Here is a 20,907-nt window from a genome sequence, read left to right as displayed (position 1 = left end):
CCACCACCCCGGGGCGCAAGCCCTGCCACCATACCTGTCACTGTAGCCTTCCTTCCCCCGCCACGCACTACTCCTGGTCGATTCGGAATCTCAGTAGGAATGTGTGTGGTGTGTGAGCTGACTGCACCAGTCAGACCAGGTACAGAGGAATAGGAAAAAACATTCTAGGTAAGATATTCATCTTTATCACTTATATTCTACCCAGGAATGACAGTTTCAATCAACCCCATATATCTAGATCTTTCTTAATTTCCTTCCATGTACTCTCATAATAATCTTTGAACAAATTAATATTTTTTGTTGTCAACCAGATTCCCAGATATTTCACCTTTTTAGCCACCATAAGATAATTGAAGACCCCAAGGAAATTAGAAAGACTTTCTGGTCTATAAGGAGCTATATGCAGTTCTTCTATTTCTTGTAGTTCTTCTATTTCTTCTTTGTAGTTCTTCTATTTCTTCTTTGTTCATATTCTTTACTAGCATTTTTGTTTTAATTTTGTTGAGTTTAAACCCAGATACCTTTCCAAAAGCTTCCACTTTCTTTAAGACCTCTTTTACACTATATTGTGGGTCTTCCAAAGTTAAGACTAGATCATCTGCGAAAGCTTCCACTTTGTTTTATAGTATTTTGCAGAAATGCCATGTGGGCCTGGAGCCTTTCCTATTTTCATTCTTATTGCTTTCTCAATTTCTTGTTCTGATATTTACTGATTTAATTGTTCTTTCTCTTCTGTAGGAATTTGTTGCAATTGGTGGTTCTGTATATATTTTTCTATTCTCTTACTATCTTTTGCATATAACTCCTTATAGTCCAGAATCTCTGGAAAGTCTTTCTAATTTCCTTGGGGTCTTATCTGCCTCTTTTATCTTACAAATTGTGTTTTGCTTTTGTCTTGCCTTTAATTGCCATGCCAAAATTTTCTACTTTTATTAGCCGAATTGAAGTTCTTTTGTCTCATTGCCTTTATTTTCCACTCAACTTCCTGACCCACCAACATGGAGAACTGAATCTGCAATATTTTAATATTTTGTTTTATTGTCTCGTCTTTCGGGTTTACTGTTAGCATTCTCTCATTCTCCAAGAGATGAGCCAGAATTTCTTTTTTCTTCTCTCTCCCTTTTTACTGGAAACTATTCTTTGGAATCAAAAAGCCTCTCATCACTGCTTTGCTTGTGTCCCATACTGTTTCAATGGGTGTTCCTTTATTTAAATTCCATTTTGAAATATTCTGCTATTATCTCATTGGCTTTTTGCACTATCTTTTGGTCATTAAACAGACTCTCATTCATTCTCCATCTAAATGCTGAGGGGTCTTTCCCTTTTAACTCCCTTCTCTTGCAGGGGCCCAATTAGTGCCATTGCCTTCTGTTAAGAGTTTGGGTATAACCCTTGACGCCTCCCTTTCCATGGAGGCACAGGTTACAGCAACAGCCAAGGCAACATTTTTCCACCTTCGCTGCATCACGCAGTTGGTCCTTTACCTTTCCCGCCCCGACCTGGCCACAGTGATCCATGTGATGGTCACCTCCAGGCTTGACTACTGTAATTCGCTCTACGCGGGGCTTCCCTTGAAGCTGTCCCAGAAAATCCAGCGGGTGCAGAATGCTGCAGCAAAGCTCTTCACGGGGTCTCTGCCATGGGAGCATATTCACCCCGTGCCTTTCCAGCTGCACTGGCTCCCGGTGGAGTACAGGGTCAGATTTAAGGTGCTGGTTTTGACCTTTAAAGCCCTCCACGGCCTGGGACCCTCATGCCTATGGGACCGCCTCTCCCGGTATGTCCCACGGGGGACCTTAAGGTCCATAAATAGAAACACCCTAGCGGTCCCGGGCCCTAAGGAAGTTAGATTAGCTTCAACCAGAGCCAGGGCTTTTTCAACACTGGCTCCAGTCTGGTGGAATGCTCTGTCTCATGAGATCAGGACCTGATTTCTTTCCGCAGGGCCTGTAAGACAGAGTTGCTCTGCCTGGCCTTTGGCTTGGAGCTAGTTTGATTCCCTCCCCCTCTTTCTTTTTTCCTTTCTCCTCCTGTGATGAGGCTGCATTTTAATGTTTTAATGTGTATTTAAATCTTGTTTTTAAGTTGCATTCATTCAAATTGTTTTTATTATTGGTTGTTAGCCACCCTGAGCCCGGCCTTGGCTGGGGAGGGCAGGGTATAAATAATTTTTATTATTATTATTACTTCCATATATAATGAATTATGGTCTGACACAGTTCTTGGGGAGATCTCTGTTTTTGAAACTCTCGGAATCAATTCCTTAGAGGTCGATATATAAGCTATTCTACCAGATCTTTGATTGGGTTTTGAGAAAAATGTAAACTGTTTTGTTGTTGGGTTTTTCAGTCTCCAAATACAGTGGTGCCTCGCAAGAAGAAATTAATTCGTTCTGTGAGTTTTTTCGTCTTGTGATTTTTTTTGTCTTGTGAAGCACGGTTTCCCATAGGAAATGCATTGACGGTTTCCCATAGGAATGCATTGAAAAAGGCGCAAGACGTTTTCGTCTTGCGAAGCAAGCCCATAGGGAAATTCGTCTTGCGAAGCAACTCAAAAAACAAAAAACTCTTTCGTCTTGCGAGTTTTTCGTCTTGTGAGGCATTCGTCTTGCGAGGTACCACTGTATCAATTAGTCCCAATGTATTAACCATATCAAATAATGTTTTCAGTAATTTACCTTCATTTGCATCTCGTCTTTTCTTTGATCTATCTAAATCTGGTATAACCATTCCATTACAGTCTCTAATCTCCTTGGCCTCTTTCCCATTCTCCTGCCAGGAAGGGTGTCTTTCCCCTGAGGTGCCTATTCCCTTTTTCCCTCCCCACCCCCCAGACATGTTGTTTATTTGTTGCCCAAAAGTACTGTTTGGCTCTTAAATTGTCCTATGTAATTTTTCTGACAACCCCCAGAGGTCACAAATACAACCTTTCAATTTTTAGGTTGGATTCCCTCCTGTCCGATGCGATGGCAGCAAACACAGAAATGATGGTCCTTCAATACAGTTACTTTCGTTTTCTTTGTCTGTCCCACCATCTCATCCGAAGAAAGCCAGCAAGAAGCAAAGAGCAGAGAATCCAAACTGCTGTATATGAGAAAGAATAAAAAAGGAAGATATTTGTGATCCAATTTGCATTCTTCTTTTTTCCGCCGCTTGTTGGCTTACTCCACTGGTGACCTCAGAAAAGCGCCACGTACTCCAAAAACATTAAAGAACAGGGTTTCCGGTGTCTTCCTCCTCACGAAGCAATGCTGGTGGAGTGGGGGGATTTTATAAATCCAAACGCCAAAAGCTCCTTCTCCAACACTCTTAAGCCCCCCAACAAAGTCTGCTTGTCAGCTTGGTCCACTGGAAACCTTAAAAAAAAAAAAAGCTGTGTACTCCAAAAGCAATAAAGAACGGTGCTTCCGGTGTCTTCCTCCTCACGAAACAATGCTGGGGGGGGGGGGTTATAAATCCAAACGCCAAAGTCTCCTCCTCCAACACTGGTTTAAGCCCCCCCCAACAAAGTCCGTTGTTAATCCCAATAAAGAGCTACAGTCGAATGTTTTTAGATTTTCCCATGTTCGGCATTAGGTCACTAATCCAGATCTTTAATATGTTCAGCCACTCATGGCTAGTACAACTTTTCTCATCTAAAAATGGTGGAGCATGACGAATCAATTTATTTAAGCTGCAGACAGTTCAAATTCCAGCCAGTACTGACAGAGAGAAACCTCTAACTCCACTCGCCACAAGTTATTTTAAATAAAAGCGTCACCTCGACACTTTATACAATGTAATCGAGGTCTTAATAAGTAACACTCACTCAGCAGATACTTTCTTTCCTCGCTCCTTCCTGCAACCTTCCGCCATACGCCATCTTCTCTCAGCTGCTGGGACGGACTCCCTTTTTGCACCCCACAGCTCTCTAAATTTTAATAAGTTCAGTTTTGATGCGATGGTCAAGTAGACTCTGCCAATTATAATTCCAAATTGGTTTTTATTTTTTGGAAGCTCGCCACTTTCTTTAGAAGCTTGATCCCATCTCTGGATTTATTTCTAAAACCCGAAGAGCAGGAGAGCACGACTGGACACCGCCGGGTGCCACGTCCCCCAAGATAGCCCCTTGGGGTTCCAAGGTCCGTGTAGCCTTCGCTGAACCTCTAAAACCCCCCTGTGTTGCTTGAGATTCCCTGGAGGGCTATCTTGAGCTTCTTTCAATGGCCGTGGCTCCGCGGTAATTGATTCCGGTAATTAAAGGGACAGGACAACTCAGAGATTGGCAAAAATCATTATCAAAATTCGTCTGGCAAGGAAAAAGGCCAAGGATTAAATTGAAAATATTAATAGACAAAAAAGAAAGAGGCGGTTTTGCCTTGCCAAATATGAATTTATATTATGAGGCGTCCTGCCTAGTATGGTTGAAGGAATGGATGACATTGGAAAACATTGATCTCTTGGACTTAGAGGGTCATGACAATAGGTATGGGTGGCATTCGTACCTATGGTACGACAAAGTAAAAGTACACAAAGGTTTCTTAAACCATGTGATTAGAAGGTCGATATACAAAGTATGGGAAAGGAATAAAAATTTATTGGAAAAGAAAATGGTGGATATCACCGATGGATGTACTGACAATCAAATAGGTGAATATGGAAGGGAAAAGGAAATCACGAGGAAATCACCAGAAGGGTTAAAACTCAAACCGTATGACCAAATTGAAAGTATGTTAACAGGGTGGTTGCAATACCATCAGGTAAACTATATACTAAATGAAGATAAAAGGAAAGATGGGTTTGAGGATTAAAAAAAATCAAAATTTCAAATTAAACTAATAGAGTGTAGAGGTAAAACACTATCCAGAATGTATGATTTGTTGCTTGAATGGTTCGTGAAAGATGTAGTGAAAGAAGCTATGATAAAATGGGCTATAGATTTTCGACACAATATTGAATTGGATGCATGGATAAAATTATGGAATGAGGGTTCGAAATTTACAGCATGTACGGCTTTGAAAGAAAATTTAATGAAAATGATTTATAGATGGCATTTAACACCAACTAAGTTGGCAAAATTTTTAGGAAGAGGGACAGAAAATGTTGGAAGTGTAAAGAGGTAGATGGAGAATATTACGAAATGTGGTGGACTTGTGTTAAAGTAAAGAAATTCTGGGAGTCAATTTACGATGAATTTAAGAAAATACTTAAATATACCTTCCCCAAAAGACCAGAGGCTTTCCTGCTAGGTCTGATGGGAAAGGAGATTTAGACAAAGGATCATGTATGCCACAGCTGCTGCAAGGACTTTGCTGGCCCAAAAGTGGAAATCACAAGAAGTTCCTACCATTGCGGAGTGGCAGGCGAAGATGACAGACTATGTGGAATTAGCCAAATTGCCAGGAAGGATCCGGGACTAGAGATTCCAGGACAATTGGAGTAAATTTACTGAGTATTTAAAAGAGAACTGTAAAAACTTAAAAACACTAGCAGGGTTGAAGTAACACCTACAATGTAAAATAGATAAGATGCGAGAATAAAATACGTGATAAAAAATGTGATAAGGGATACCAACTGAAGGGACGCAGGGAAGTCACAGCTCGGCAGAGCAAGAGGTTATATATCTTGATGGATGGATGTTGTTGAAAACAGATTAAGTAAAGAAAATAATAAAAAAAATTATGCAAAAATACAAACAAAAAAACAAACAAACCACCAAACAACCCAGGTACAGAGGTTGAGGAAATTTCCACCGGGTATGACTGGACGGAGTGTGGTTCCCTTTGTAGGAATGCCCTGGCCTTGGTGGACACCCACTCTACTTGCTGTAGTAATCACTGTTCTGCTCTTTACTTTTTGCTATGTATATAGACACTCCCCCCCCCCAATGCTTTTTATTGAGTTTTCTTTAACATAAACAAACAAAATAAATACTCTAAAATTCAGCAGTCATACGTCTACTTATTTTCTAAACACTCTACCGTGTGCAGACTTCCCTCCCTCTCTTCAACAGGCTTTCATATTGAGGTATATAGACACTTTTTATTTGGTAGGGCCACCTAAGGAAAGTATACAGGTATATCTCTGCGCCTTATATATTGTTATGTCTCACTTTATCTTATAGTGCCTAATGCTTGAAGTGCCTAATTCTGAAAATCAAATGCTGTCTCTCTCTGTGCCTTATTGCTGCGCTAGCAGAAAACATAAATATATTTAGCTGCGTTTGCAGCCTGTAAAGAAGGCATCCATCATAGTCATGAGATGGTCACCATGACCAGACAGTCAGCAGAGCAGGATGTCCAGTTTGGGTGCTTTCCTCATAAGACACAGGATGTCTGATAACAGGGGGGATTTTTGGGGCTTTGCCTGCCAAAAGGGGATTTTTGCTTTGCTTGCTGATAACAGTATATGAGTAATTAGTAATATAATGAGCAACTATATGGAAAGCAGAAGTGATCTGTATATGGACATAGGAGGATTTGAGAAGGACAATGTCCGTGCTTTTTGGTTTAATTTTGCTGCAGTTTATGAATACGTAATGCCTAAAGCTATCTGGAAAAAGGTATATAAGCCCAGAGCACAACTGATCGAGGTCCAGTCTTTGGGAGAGAACTCCACTGCACCTATTGCTGTCAGCAATAAACTTTACTTTCTATTTCTCCAACTGCTGTGTCTGTGGTCTTTGAGCACACCTTGAACAGGTGTCCAGGTGCTGCTGCTTCAGAAGCAGAGAAAGGTTCAGAGAGTTTACTGTTGTAGAAGACAAGGCTCAGTAAAACAGTTATTGACATGGATTATATACAGCTTCTAGGCTTTTGCAGGCACAGATATATACAGATACAGACAAGTACAAAGTATCTGTTGCTCTAAATGAGTTCAGAAATTCAAGACGTAACCCTAATCATACAAACAGACCAAGAGCAGACATTACTGAGCTTACATGATATTCCTGTGGAGAAGCTGGTAAAAAGTGGTAACTGTGGATTTGTAGCTAGTAGACTAACTGAATCCAAAGAGTGCTCACTAATGATTCCTCATCATTCTGAAGGAAAGTGACAAGTGGGGTGCTGCAGGGCTCTGTGCTGGGCTCACAGTTGTTCAATGACTTCATAAACAACTTGGATGAAGGAATTGAGGGGCTGCTCATCAGATCTTCAAACCGAGAGGGGGAGCTAATGCCACAGCAGGCAGAATCAGGATTCAAGATGACATTTTGGTCCTCCTCCTGGGTGTAGCTCTCCATTCTCTGGACTACTGGTCTTCTCCCAAGACTCAGATACTTCCTGGGGTCCTGATTTCTTGTTTTTCACAATTTAATTCCACATTAACATCAGTAAAAAAAGAACATTTTTACCCCCCAATCCCCATGTATAGCAATATCTTTTCAAACCCTTTTCTTCGAGATTCCAGGAATCTCTGGACTTCCCTCCATCCCCTCTTCTGATTCGTAATATAAACAAAATTCTCTTACATTTCCATATTCATTTACCCAATCTTCTAATAATTACACATAATTAATCAAAACTTACTAGCACTTCAAACCATTTACCATTATTTAACAGAGATATCATTTAAGTATTTAGAATATCATTTAAAACAACTTTCTGCATTCCACATCTGTGCTTAACTATTATTTTTTCTTCTAATTTTATCCCCATCTCTACTAATTGCAAGTGTTTAATCAAAGCCTGCTAATGTACCAATATCTATAAAATTTTACACATAAACAATAACCATTTCCAAGACAATTTCCCACTCTTTCCCCTAACTCTGGCATACTTAACTTTCATCAGAAGACATCTGTCATTTGAGGCAAGTTCCAGATGCAGCTCGCCTTCCCTCCAAACTTCTCACAGTCTCAGACATTGTATTTTCTGCTTCGTTTTCTTCACCAAGGCCTCCTCAAGTGTTTTCTGCCTAAACCACAAAACTTCCAAATCTACCCCGTTCTTTTGGACTTTCTTCATATCAACCATCTTTTCCCAGTTTTTCAGGCTTCCTCTCCAGCTTTCGCCTAGGAACATCCCCTTCCTCAATTCTCCCTATCCAAGACTCTATTGTTTCAATCAGTTCTGTCACCCTTTTACAGCTTCGGTCCATTCGGGTTGTAAACTCATCTGTTATTTTAGCCATAATTTCCCTCATGAATTCTTTTTTTTTAATTCAGAAAAAAGATTCACCAGTTCAGATTGATATTTATCCCCCGGGTTCTGTAGGGCGAAGTGGGGCAGGAAAAATTCAATCGCATATTTTATGTACCAAAATGAGTCAAATAATTAAAAAAATTGCTCTGTGCATAACTAATCAATATTACAACAGCAATCAAAAGATCCATTAAAGTTAGAAGATAAGAATATAATGACTTGAGTGAAAAATGAGTTTGTTTCATTCTGCCCCACCTACGGGGCACTTTGATACAGTGGATGGGACACTTTGATACAAAGCATAAATAGTATGAGAATGGTAATTATTTACAAAAAATTAATGGGGGAAAAACGTTTTTATTGTGAGAGATCATAATCAGCCTAAACATTTGTTTCTTTAGTTTTGATACACAACAGTCATATCCACACATGTACAGACACACTTTAGTGATGTCACAACACGAATAACGTTTCTCAATATTGAAATATTGTTGGTGTATCAATGTGCCCCTTGCATCTATGTGCCCCGCCTCCCCCTACTTGGGCCCTTCTGTCCAGACTCAACTCTGACTGTTTAATCATTGTCATATTTTCACCTTTCCGTTGTTCTCAAAACAGCCAGTTTTCACCACCACCTTATCAGTTTCAAGGCCATTCAAGGTAAGTTCCCAGTAAACTGTAACAGTTTCTGTGCTTTCCCACTACCCCACTTCTTTTGACCCGTTAACTTTATACACATATGCAATTTAACATAAAATCCAAAGTTTAAGTTGATATTCATATATAACAAATATATACCTTAAAGAAGAGACAGAAACAATATATCCATAAGAATTACCACTTAATTGTCCAGGAGAGATAGTACTAAACTCAGTATCCAATTTTCTAAAATGTCTCAGGGTAGAATGAACAGTTGCAGCACTTGGAGATTCTTATAAATAGGTATATCAACCTCTCTTGCCAGTTTCTTTTTCTCTCCTTAAAATTCGGATTTATATACAGGAAACCTATTTCAGTGATCTGTAGATCCCTCCAGCCCAGATATGTCTTTCTTATATTCCCCCAACATAGTACTTTAATTGTCTTAATCCAAATCTCCTCTGCTGAGGTGAATTTTAACGGCAACTGCGGTTCAAAATCCAGTTTCCCCTTTTATACTCCAGTACAGTGGTACCTCGGGTTACAAACACTTCAGGTTACAGACTCCGCTAACCCAGAAGTAGTACCTTGGGTTAAGAACTTTGCCCCAGGATGAGAACAGAAATCACATGGTGGTGGCACAGCGGCAGCTGGAGGCCCCATTAGCTAAAGTGGTGCTTCAGGTTAAGAATGTTTTCAGGTTAAGAATGGACCTCTGGAACAAATTAAGTTCGTAACCAGAGGTACCACTGTATCGGTAACAAGCCAAGAAGACTAAATTTCAATTGCCTTAACCTTTCCGCCCCGCAAATGGGGAAAAGTTTTGGAAGGGCAGCATAAGGACTCTCAGAAGGTAGTCCTAGCACTACCTTCCCTTTTCCATACACGAATACCAAGTTGTGACCAACCTTAAAATCCTGTAGCAATGCCAAACAATAAAGAATAGGTTTTAATTGCTTTGAATTTCCCCATCAGCAGGCCCACACCATAAATATCAAATAAGATAATAGTTTTCCACTTGCAATTTTTTCCCATGTACAAGGAGTTCAGGTAAGAGGAGCGGGCCACTCAGGTAGTCTCTCCATCTTGGCCAAGGCAAGAGGAGTCTTTTCAGCCTCTTAACACTGTTCTCCCACTCACCTCAGTCCTTTCCGGTTTGTCCTGGGCAGACCACAACCACTTCTGTTCTCCTTCTGTATCCAACTTGCCTTGGGTCTGGGTTGGCGCTTTTTTCAGGGGGAACTCACAGGAAGTGCATGTCTCAAGTGCGCCTCTCAGGTGGGTGTCATTGCCATTCTAAGAGAATGAGAGAGGTTTTCATGGTGAGTTCCAGCACCTCTTTTTCTAGAAAAATAGCCCTGATGAGCCCCATCTGCATGGCTAGTACAGGTGAATTGTCTTATTTTTAGAAGCTCTGGGCCATGTCTACTGTTAGTTCAGCTCTGAGTACTACTGAGTACCACTGAAACTAACGGATGTGACTAAGATCCATTAATTTCAATAAGTCTACTCTGAATAAAACATGGTGATATACAACCTTAGGTTTTTAAATTTAAATTGATGGTGATATTGGAAATCTACTAAACCTCACACTGATTTAGGTTCATTACAGAAACTGATTGAGCTAGCAACAAGAAGAATTTGGAAACTTCAGTACAGTAGTGTTCATGGTTCCAGCTCATAAGAACAACCTATGCACATTCAGTAGGTTCCCCCACTGTAGACATGCCCTCAACTTGTGGAAAGTGTTGGGGAAGGAGCAGGGACAGGATGAGCAAATATGCTCTGCTTCTCTCCCTTGTGTGATTATTATTCTTCATGTTTGAATACCCGAACTGTGCTTCAATTAGGTTTTCTTTAGTCATGTGATACAATCGCTTAATCTGATTTGCTGCACTTATCTATTGACTATTAAATAATAATAATAATAAAATTTATTTATATCCCACCCTCCCCAGCCGAAGCCGGCCTCAGGGCAGCTAACAACCGTAAAATGATAAAACATTATAAAATCATTTCATTATAAAATTAATTCCAATCAGATTAATGGCAACCATTGGGCTAGAGTTCTGTGAGTATTGCCAAAGGAGGGAGTCAGGCTGTGCCCTGGCCAAAGGCCTGGTGGAACAGCTCTGTCTTGCAGGCCCTGCAGAAAGATGTCAAGTCCTGCAGGGCCCTAGTCTCTTGTTACAGAGCGTTCCACCAGATCGGAACCACAGCCAAAAAAGCCCTGGCTCTAGTTGAGGCTAGCTTAACCTCTCTGTGGCCTGGGACCTTCAAGCTGTTTTTGCTTGAAGACGGTAAGTTCCTCTGTAGGACATACCAGGAGAGGCGGTCCCATAGGTACGAGGGTCCTAGGCCGTATGGGGCTTTGAAGGTTAAAACCAGCACCTTAAACCTGATCCTGTACTCCACCAGGAGACTGTGCAGCTGGTATAGCACTGGGTGAATGTGATCTCGCAGCGAAGACCCCGTAAGGAGTCTCACCACGACATTCTGCACCTGCTGGAGTTTCTGGGTCAGTCTCAAGGGCAGCCCCACGTAGAGCAAGTTACAATAATCCAGTGTGGAGGTGACCATTGTGTGGATCACAGTGGCTAGGTCAGGTAAGGAGCCAACTGCTTTGCTTGGCGGAGATAAAAAATGCCGCCTTTGTTATAGCTGCAATCTGCACCTCCATGGAAAGGGAGGTGTCGAAGATTACACCCAAACTCTTAATGGACGGTGCTGGCACTAATTGCGCCCCCACAAGAGATGGGAGTTGCCCCCCCAATCCCATATTGTCCCGTCCCAGCCAAAGGACCTTTGTCTTCGAAGGATTTAACTTCAACCGGCTCCCACGTAACCATCCAGCCACAGCTTCCAAGCATCTGATCAGTGTGTCTGGGGCCGAGTCAGGATGACCATCCATCAACAAATAGAGTTGGGTGTCATCAGCATACTGATGGCAGCCCAACCCCAAACTCCAGACAAGCTGGGCGAGGGGGCGCATAAAGATGTTGAAATGCATTGGGGAGAGTATTGCACCCTGAGGTACTCCACACACCAAGGAGTGGCGCGATGACAATTCCTCCCCAAGCGCCACCCTCTGTCCCCAACCAGAAAGAAACGAGCACAGCCATTGAAGGACTGTGCCCTGGATTCCCATGTCGGCAAATTCATATCTCATCTTCCCTCCAAGGAGCTCAAGGTAGCATGCATGGTCTTCCCCATTTCAACCTTACTACAACCTTATGAGGTGGCTTGGGTTGAGAAATGGTGACTGGCGTGAAGCCACACAGTGAGTCATAGTCCAGAACTGACCACGCTGGTTATACCACCATGTCATTCTGCTCACAATATGACCCCTGATTAGCTAGGATCATGCAGTGAACAGAAGAAAAGCCCTGAGTGATTAGGAAAAAACTGGCTGGCTAAAAAAACTAAACAAGAAGCGGAACAATGGCTGCAACAGTGAAGGCTGGTCCATTAAGGTGAATGGGGCACTCCCCCAGCAACCTCAGCCTAATCTCAGCCATCCCCTACCCACTGGTCTTCTGACTTACACCCAGTCCAGGAGGTAGCACTGGCTGTCAGTTTCCTTTTCATTAGTTTCAGTGTTGCCTTCTTGAACTCTGCCCTTCGTTGATTCTGTCTCTGTCACTGGATCTGGCTCCACCAACCATTGCCTTTTGCCCTAGCAATCCCAATGGGCACCATCCTCTTCTAGACTGCAAAGAAGCTCAAAAGAAGTGAAGGTGTTTCAAATGTAGAGCTACTCAGGAAATATTTTAAACCTTCCCTCGCCCACCCATGAAACCTCTGAAATAGATGCAGAATGTAATCGGCAATGTAAGGAATATATTTTATAAGACTTTCCTTTTATTCTTGATTGTTCCTGTTGCTCCTCACTACTCACATTTTCATCCTGGTTTGTTATTCACCCTACAATAGTTAGCTTGGTTATCTTGTTAAATAGAGTGAGTGGCCTATTTTTAGTTGACCTTCTTTTTCCGGTGTAGATTCTCTCACAAACCATTTTTACTTAAAGATACCTGTACGTACACATTGGAGTCAGTTATAAAGGGCATGAGAGTCTTTATTACGTGGCATTTTACTCCTCTGAAATATACAAATGTGTTCCCCATCAATTTTAAAGGGGCAAGCAGAGAATAATAATCACACACACTCTTTACAGCAAGCATGCATTTTGTAGCAGGGTGTCTTGACCTGTGCATGCTGCAAACTGATGTATAAGGAGGTGCTTTAAGACTCTTCAAGGCCTCTCTTTTACAACAGAAAGAAGGATACAGACATACAATGTGACCATGTGTTGTTGTCGAGCAGAAATATATATTGCAATAGATCTAGCACACTGGAGTCTGTTAGTCAATGGTAGAAATTAATAAATGGTATTATTTATACAATATCTGGGATATGAAGGAAAATACAAGCTGCAGAAATGTGCCAGAGAAGAAATTCCTGGGTTAGCTTATGCAACCAGCCTGGGCAGGCTAGCTAAGTGCAGAGCCATTAAGGAACAATGGGGAACCAAGCACTGAGCCATTAAGCATCACTGGCAATGCAAAAGAGCTGGCCTTCCCACCTGTCTCTAAGGAGAATTGGCAGATTGCCCAGGTGAAGGGAGGGCGTGATGTCACAGGTTAAATTGTCCCTTTTGAAATTCTAAAGGTGTTCTGGGAGAACAAAAGGCCATATTGGTGCTGGCTGGAGGAAGCTGCAGCAAGAGACCAGGAGACATGACTGACTGCTGCTCTGGACTCAAGCTTCCTAAAGCTAGGAGAGGGACAATGAGAGACACTCTTGGGGTACAATGTTCTGCACCCTCTCCATGGAAGGCTCCACATGTAAATGTGTGTCCAATAAACCACATTTCTTAAAGACAGTCTCTGCTGTGCCTTGTTTTTCCCAATGGAAACACAATCCTGGAGGAACATCAGGAACCCCCTGGGTCTTGTTGCCGTTTGGTAGAGATTCGGGGTATTCATAAGAATATATTCTGCCATTTAACTCTATCAGGAACTGCTCAGGACTTTTATAATGAAGTTGGGTTTAAATGCCAGAAGGCTGGGGTACCTCAGGCCTGGGGATCAAATGCGGTCCTCTCTGTCTGTTCCTTGGGACTCTCACCAGGCTATACCTCCTCAGCCACACCCCATCTCCCCAGGCAAGCCCCTCATTGATCCTTCTTGAGTGTTTTTGCCTTGCTGGGAGGTGTTCTTGAGTTCTGGTCATGCTTCTTGCTTGCCAGCCTGGATGGAGGATAGAGGTGTGTGTGTGTGTGTGTAGAACCTGGCCTACAGTACAGAGGTAAAATCTACATGTATTGCTCCTCTCACTTTTACTTCTGACCGCACCCACCACTGCTGCATTGCCCCCTGAATAATGTTCAGAAAGGAATGCATCCCTCAGTCTAAAATGGTTCCCCATGCCTGCATTACATGCCTGTGATTTGGTTGAAAAAGCTCAGTTTCTGAGTCAGGACTGAGGACTCAGCTATACAGCTGCAAATAAAATGTCTTATGTGTGTTTTCCATGCAATATACAATGTGACACTAGATGGTGATGATGAGCCTTATGGAAAATTCAATATATATTTTTAAATGCTTTTTTCTTTAAAAAAAAGCATGGTGTGTTTTTTAAAGACTTTGATATTTAACTATCTATACAATTGTATCAATGTTTTCTTTTCCATTCAGTGTTTTACTGACACTCCCATTTGGAACATACAGTAATTCAGAGGCAGAGCACCTCCTTTGCATGCGGAAGATCCCTGGTTCAATCCCTGGTATGTCCGCTTGAGAGATGGACCAATGCTCAGTGTTACAGCATCTACTTTGCATGTAGACAATTCCTGGTTTAACCCATTTCATGCCCAATTAATTGTTTAAATCCATTTCATGTTCAGACAGAAGTTAATAGGAAAGACTCTGACCTGAGACCCTTGAGAGCCGGTACCAGTCAGACAATGCTGGGCTGAATGGAAAAGAATCCTAATGCAGGACAGGGCAGTTTCCTATGTCAGAAAGGAAGGGTTCTGGCTACCTCCTCAAAACATGCAAGCAGAGGATCTTACTTATAACTAAGAAAAAGAAGGCAAGCAAAAGAGCAGGCTTGGCAGTAGATATGGTGCTCAAGAGTCATGAGCTCAGGGGCAGGACAAGACATTCAGAACTGGACAGAAGGAATGAAGATGTCTCAACAAATATCCTTGCCCTTCTCACCAAGCTTTTAAAGATGAGGTGTGGTATGCTCACTCATGAGGCTTTCTTACCTTCTGAGAATGTGAGAATTGCAAGTGTGCACTTCTTTGAGGTGGGTGCATCTGCTCCTATGTGGCCACCCTATCTATAGTACAAACTATTATCAGCCAAAGCACTAGTCTTTGCAACTGCCTGGTACACATCTTTGCAAATCACTCTTTTGTTCCTCACTCTTGTTTTAATATCAGTTTGTTGCATAAGAGGAGTTGAGCAACCTTGGTGTCCTTCTCCCCCTTACCGCCAAGGCTGTATCTTCTCTGATGTTTCCTTAGCATATAGGGGAACAGGTGCTGCAAAAGAGAACTCTTTTTTTTTTGCCAGTCATGTCCTTCAGTCACAGCCAGCCACCCTGCACCAAAGTCAATGGGACTGCTGTAGCGTGACTGAGTGTGTGAACTTGCAGGAGATAATTGTCAGGGAACTGCCATCGGCAGCACAAGAGGTGCCAAGGCTCTCTGAAGTAGAGAGAGACGTAACACCTGAAGAGGGAACCAGTAGGGGGCGAACAGGAATGTCAAGGGAAGGAGAGTCGGAGGAATGGCTCAGAGACGTTTCTAGCGAAAACAGTGGGGATGTCTCAGGTCCTCCTATAGGGACACCCGTTCCTCGCCGGAAACTGTCACGCAGAGAGTCCAGAAGACGTGTTTCCGTTAAGGAGCTTTTATGTTGGAAACGTTTCCGAAAGCAACCACTTTCGGATTCTGCTAGCGACTGACGCAGCCATGCTGGAGAGGCTCCGTCACAGGCAGAGGTTTGAGAAACTGTTCAAACTCTGAGGGATTTGCAGTTTACACACAAGCAGCTCTTCATCCCATCACAGCAATCCGAAAGTCACCGACAGCTAGCTTGTGCCAGGGAGAGGCATCATGAGCGAACCAGCCGGAACTGGAGGGGCAGCTGGAGGAGGTCCAAGCCTGGAGGAAAGGTACAGGGCGTTGGAAATCCAGCTTGCCTTGCAGACGGCGAGGCTGGAAGAGAGGAGGGCTCAGGATGCAGGTAGGGGGGAAGGAGAAAGCCACCCCACTCAACAGAAAGATGCCAGGATTGGTGCAGAAATTTGGGGGGGGACCCCAGAAATTATCATGCCTTTAGGACAGAGATGCAATACGCTCTCAATCTGCAATTTGATGACTTCCCTGATGAGGAATCGCGAGTGGCTTTTGTAATTAGCCATCTCGAATCAGGGGCGAAGGACTGGGTTAGACCCTTGATGGCAGCAAATAATGAGATCCTAAAGGACACAAGGAAGTTTTTTCGTGCCATGGACCTGATGTTTTCCAGCGACATTGAGCAGGGAGAGGTGCGAAGGCAGTTAATGGCTTGCAGACAGGGAAACAGGACTGTCCGTGAGTACTGGACTGAGTTCACTATGCTGATTCATAGATTGGGGTGGGACTTGTCTGCTGAGCCCATTCAGATGCTTTTCGAAGAAGGTCTGTCTTCGTCCTTGAAAGATGAACTTTCCCGGACCCCCAGAGCGGAGTCTATGGACCAGCTGACTAAAGCCGTGCTGGCCATAGGAGCGCGCCAGGAAGCGAGAGCTTTGGAGAAGCGGGAGGGGAAAGGAGAACGTTGGAGGGAGCTCCGCATTCCAGACATTCCAGAGCAGCCTTTCCCGCCGGCAGAGCCGATGGAAGTGGGAACAGCGCGTGCGCGCGCAGTTTCAAACATCGGTGAAGGGCGGAAGAAGGAGGGAAAGGGCGGGAAGAAATGTTATCTCTGCCAACAGCCAGGACACTTTGCCAGAGTCTGTCCACGGAGAAAGGAATGGCAAGGCATGGCAGGAGCTGTTGGGGGAGAGGAGGAGGAAAGCACGGAGCAAGTAAAAGCCAACGCCTGGCTGCCGTCGGGGCACAGCAGCCAGGCTCAAAAGCAGTGAGAGTGCCCGCACCAGAACCTCCCAGACCTGCTCTAGTGATAGAGGTGTTGCTAGAGCTGCCAAACGGACATCCTCTACAGATCAAGGCCCTTCTGGATTCAGGCAGCTCCTGTAATTTCATGAGTAAGGAGTTCGCAGCTGAGCACCAGATACAAACCCTCCCCTTAAGTAAACCCCTGCAGGTAACCACGATTGACGGCAGAGAGTTGTTGGGAGGAGAAGTGAACCAACAGACAGTCCCCATGACAATGAGGGTGGCAAGGCACACCGAGCGGATAGCGTTTAATGTGGCCACCTTGGGAGGAGCTCCCATAATTTTGGGGATGAGCTGGCTGGCACTACACGATCCTCTAGTGGGCTGGCACCAGAGGGTGGTCTCCTTTGGGTCAGCGCATTGCCTAGAACACTGCAAGCAGGGAAAGGATCCAGGGGGAGCCAAGCTCACCCTAGCTGGGATGGAGGTAATGAAGCAAGGGGAGGTGCCTCCGCAATATGCAGATCTGAGCAACATATTTAGCGAAAGGGAAGCGGACAAACTGCCGCCGCATAGACCCTTTGACTGTCAAATCAACCTACTCCCTGGGGCTCAACTCCCAGTGGGCAAGCTGTACGCCATGTCAGACAGGGAGATGCAGGAGCTAAGGGAGTTCATTGACAAAAACCTGAAGAGGGGTTTCATCAGAGAGTCCCGAGCGGTGGGGGGCAGCCCAGTGTTTTTTGTGGACAAAAAAAACACAGATAAGCCGAGGCTTGTAGTGGACTTCAGATCCCTAAATGCCGTGTCGGAACCCCTGGCTTTTCCTATGCCCCGAATTGATGACATTCTGACCAGGGTAAGGAAGGGGAAGATTTTTACAAAACTGGACCTGCGGGGGGCGTACAATCTGATACGGATAAGGAAGGGGGATGAATGGAAGACCACCATGTTCACCCCTTTGGGAGCATTTGAATACCTCGTAATGCCCTTCGGTCTCCAAGCCGGCTCCGCATGTTTTCAAAGTTTTATCAACCACGTCTTGGGACCTTTGCTCTACAAGAATTGTGTGGCCTTTTTGGATGACGTGTTGGTGTATTCGGAAGATGAAGAGCAGCATGTGAGAGACGTGAGAGAAGTGTTGGGCCGGCTGCAAGCCAATCAGCTGTGGGTGAAACTGGAGAAGTGCCAGTTTCATGCCAAGGAGGTGGAATTCCTGGGGTACCGCTTGTCAGACAAAGGATTGGCCATGGATCCAGGCAAGGTCCAGGCGGTGCTGGAATGGAAGACACCAAAGACCAAGAAGGATGTGCAAAGGTTCCTGGGGTTTGGGAACTTTTATCGGAAGTTCATCAAGAATTTTGCACACTTGACAGCGCCCATCACCGACTGCCTCAGTAGCAAGAAGAAATTTGTTTGGACGGCGGAGGCGGAGAGAGCTTTTGAAGAACTGAAAAGGGCCTTCGCTTCGGAAGAACAACTTCTGCATGTGGACCTACAGAAGCCCATGAGAGTGGAGACAGACGCGTCAGACAGAGCGGTGGGGGCGGTGCTTCTTCAGCCGGGAAGAAATACGTCGGAGTGGAGACCGTGTGCCTTTTTCTCGAGGAAGCTGAATAAGTCCGAGCGGAACTACACGGTGTATGACAGGGAACTACTCGCCATTCACGAAGCGTTCCGGAGGTGGAGACATTTATTGATTGGGGCACAACACAAGGTGCAAGTGTGCACCGACCACAAGAATTTGGAGTATTGGAGGACAGCTCGAGTACTCAACCAACGACAAGTGAGATGGGCACAGGAATTTTCCAAATTCCACTTCGAGATTTGTTATGTACCAGGCCCAGAGAACGTCAGGGCGGACGCTCTCTCACGCAAACCAGAGTACTTGGAGGGGGAGGGGGCAATCGAAGAAAGACATGTCATTCCCAAGGACCGCTGGGTGTGTGGGGCGGCGCTGGTGGGGAGACGAGAACTGGTAGAAGAAACGGAAAATGACGAATATGCCCAAAATAAGCTCAGAGGTCTCAGGGGAGAGGGTGAGAGACCGGAGGGTTTTGAAGAAAGAAATGGGGCATTGTATTACAAAGGGGCACTGTATATACCAGAAGGTGAATTGAGAGGGAGGGTACTCAAGCAGTTGCATGATAGTCCCACGGCGGGACATTTTGGACAACACAAGACCATGTGGATGGTCACCAGGGAATTTTGGTGGCCCAAGGTGAGGGAAGATGTAAAGGAGTATGTAAGAGGGTGTGACCAATGCCAGAGGGCCAAGGGGGAAAGAAGGGCGCCGGCAGGGTTATTAGAACCACTACCCACGCCAGAACGGCCTTGGGAGGCGGTATCAATAGATTTTATGACGGATCTGCCCAAATCCAAAGGGAAAACGGCCATCATGGTAATAGTGGACCTGTTGACTAAGATGTGCCACTTTGTAGCATGTTCACATGCAGTCACAGCGGAAGAAACAGCGAAGTTGTTTGTAGAACACATCTTCCGGCTGCATGGCGCCCCCTTGAGGGTTATCTCAGACCGCGGGAAACAATTTACTTCCAGGTTCTGGAGGAAGCTCATGAGCTTGCTGCACGTGGAAGTCAATTTCTCGACGGCCCGGCACCCTGAAACCAACGGGCAGGCGGAAAGAGCAAATAGCATCCTCCAACAATATCTGAGGTGTTATGTCAATGACAGAGAGAATGATTGGGTCGAAAAGCTGGCGCTGGCAGAATTTGCCTACAACAATGCGGAGCATGTGTCCACAGGGATGAGCCCCTTTTTGGCCAATTACGGGTGTCACCCCAGGGCATTCCCGGGGGAGGGAGGCGAGAGATGGAGCGTCCCAGCGGCCGAACATTTTGTAGAAGAGATGGAAGCGATCCATCGTCAACTTCAGCTCAACTTAGAAAGGGCCAAGGCACAATATAAGAAGCAGGCAGACAAGAACAGGAGGGAAGGTGAAACAGTAAGGGTGGGGGATCAGGTGTGGTTGTCCACCCAAGGGTTGCCGTTCAAAGGGGGTTGTAAGAAATTAAGACCCAAGAGATTGGGACCCTTTGAGGTCATTCAGCAGGTCAACCCAGTGGCTTTCAAACTCCGGTTACCCAACCACATGAAATTGCACCCAGTGTTCCACAGGTCGTTACTGTCACCGTACAAGGGGGGAGGTGAAGGGGAGTACAACAGGGGACCAGTCTTGGAAGAGAGGGAGAGCAGTAACCATGTAGCGGAAATCCTCGATTCCAGGTGGAAGGGCAATCAGGTGGAGTATTTAGTGGCGTGGGAAGGGGAACCGGAGTCGGAAAACACTTGGGTGACAGCAGAGGAGGTCAATGACGAGGTTTTAACAGAAACGTTCCACCAAAGATTCCCGAGGAAACCACAGCCGGCAGCAAGGTTTAGGAGGGAGTATTTCGGCACCACAGACGAGGAAGAGGAACTGGAAGGATTCGCGGAGTCGGAGTTGGAAGAAGGAACGGACTCAGACGACGAGGAGTACCGAGAGACTAGGAACCGCAACAAGTGGAGAAAGGTGTTCGAAACTTCAGACGATGAGGAAGGTTCTTTCCGGGGTTTTGCCTCCTCCCAACCCGAAGGGGAGGAGACGGGAGGGGGTGAAGGGGGCCCTGGAGGGGAGGTGGATGTCAGGGAACTGCCATCGGCAGCACAAGAGGTGCCAAGGCTCTCTGAAGTAGAGAGAGACGTAACACCTGAAGAGGGAACCAGTAGGGGGCGAACAGGAATGTCAAGGGAAGGAGAGTCGGAGGAATGGCTCAGAGACGTTTCTAGCGAAAACAGTGGGGATGTCTCAGGTCCTCCTATAGGGACACCCGTTCCTCGCCGGAAACTGTCACGCAGAGAGTCCAGAAGACGTGTTTCCGTTAAGGAGCTTTTATGTTGGAAACGTTTCCGAAAGCAACCACTTTCGGATTCTGCTAGCGACTGACGCAGCCATGCTGGAGAGGCTCCGTCACAGGCAGAGGTTTGAGAAACTGTTCAAACTCTGAGGGATTTGCAGTTTACACACAAG

The 20,907-nt window shown here is 44.8% G+C and overlaps 1 long non-coding RNA gene across 1 annotated transcript; it reads left to right on the top strand.

Moving 5' to 3' along the window:
* Positions 1–2,169: 2,169 nt before the first annotated feature.
* On the top strand, positions 2,170–3,122 carry LOC310669364. Its single transcript, XR_014507142.1, has 2 exons — positions 2,170–2,348; positions 2,615–3,122. It is a non-coding gene; the product is annotated as an uncharacterized lncRNA (long non-coding RNA).
* The last annotated feature ends 17,785 nt before the right edge of the window (positions 3,123–20,907 follow it).

This window comes from Podarcis tiliguerta (assembly GCF_965153285.1).
Source record: "Podarcis tiliguerta genome assembly, chromosome: Z".
In the NCBI taxonomy this organism is placed as follows: Eukaryota; Metazoa; Chordata; class Lepidosauria; order Squamata; family Lacertidae; genus Podarcis; species Podarcis tiliguerta.
Note: the sequence above shows the minus strand (reverse complement) of the source record. Positions and strands in the feature narration are given on the sequence as shown.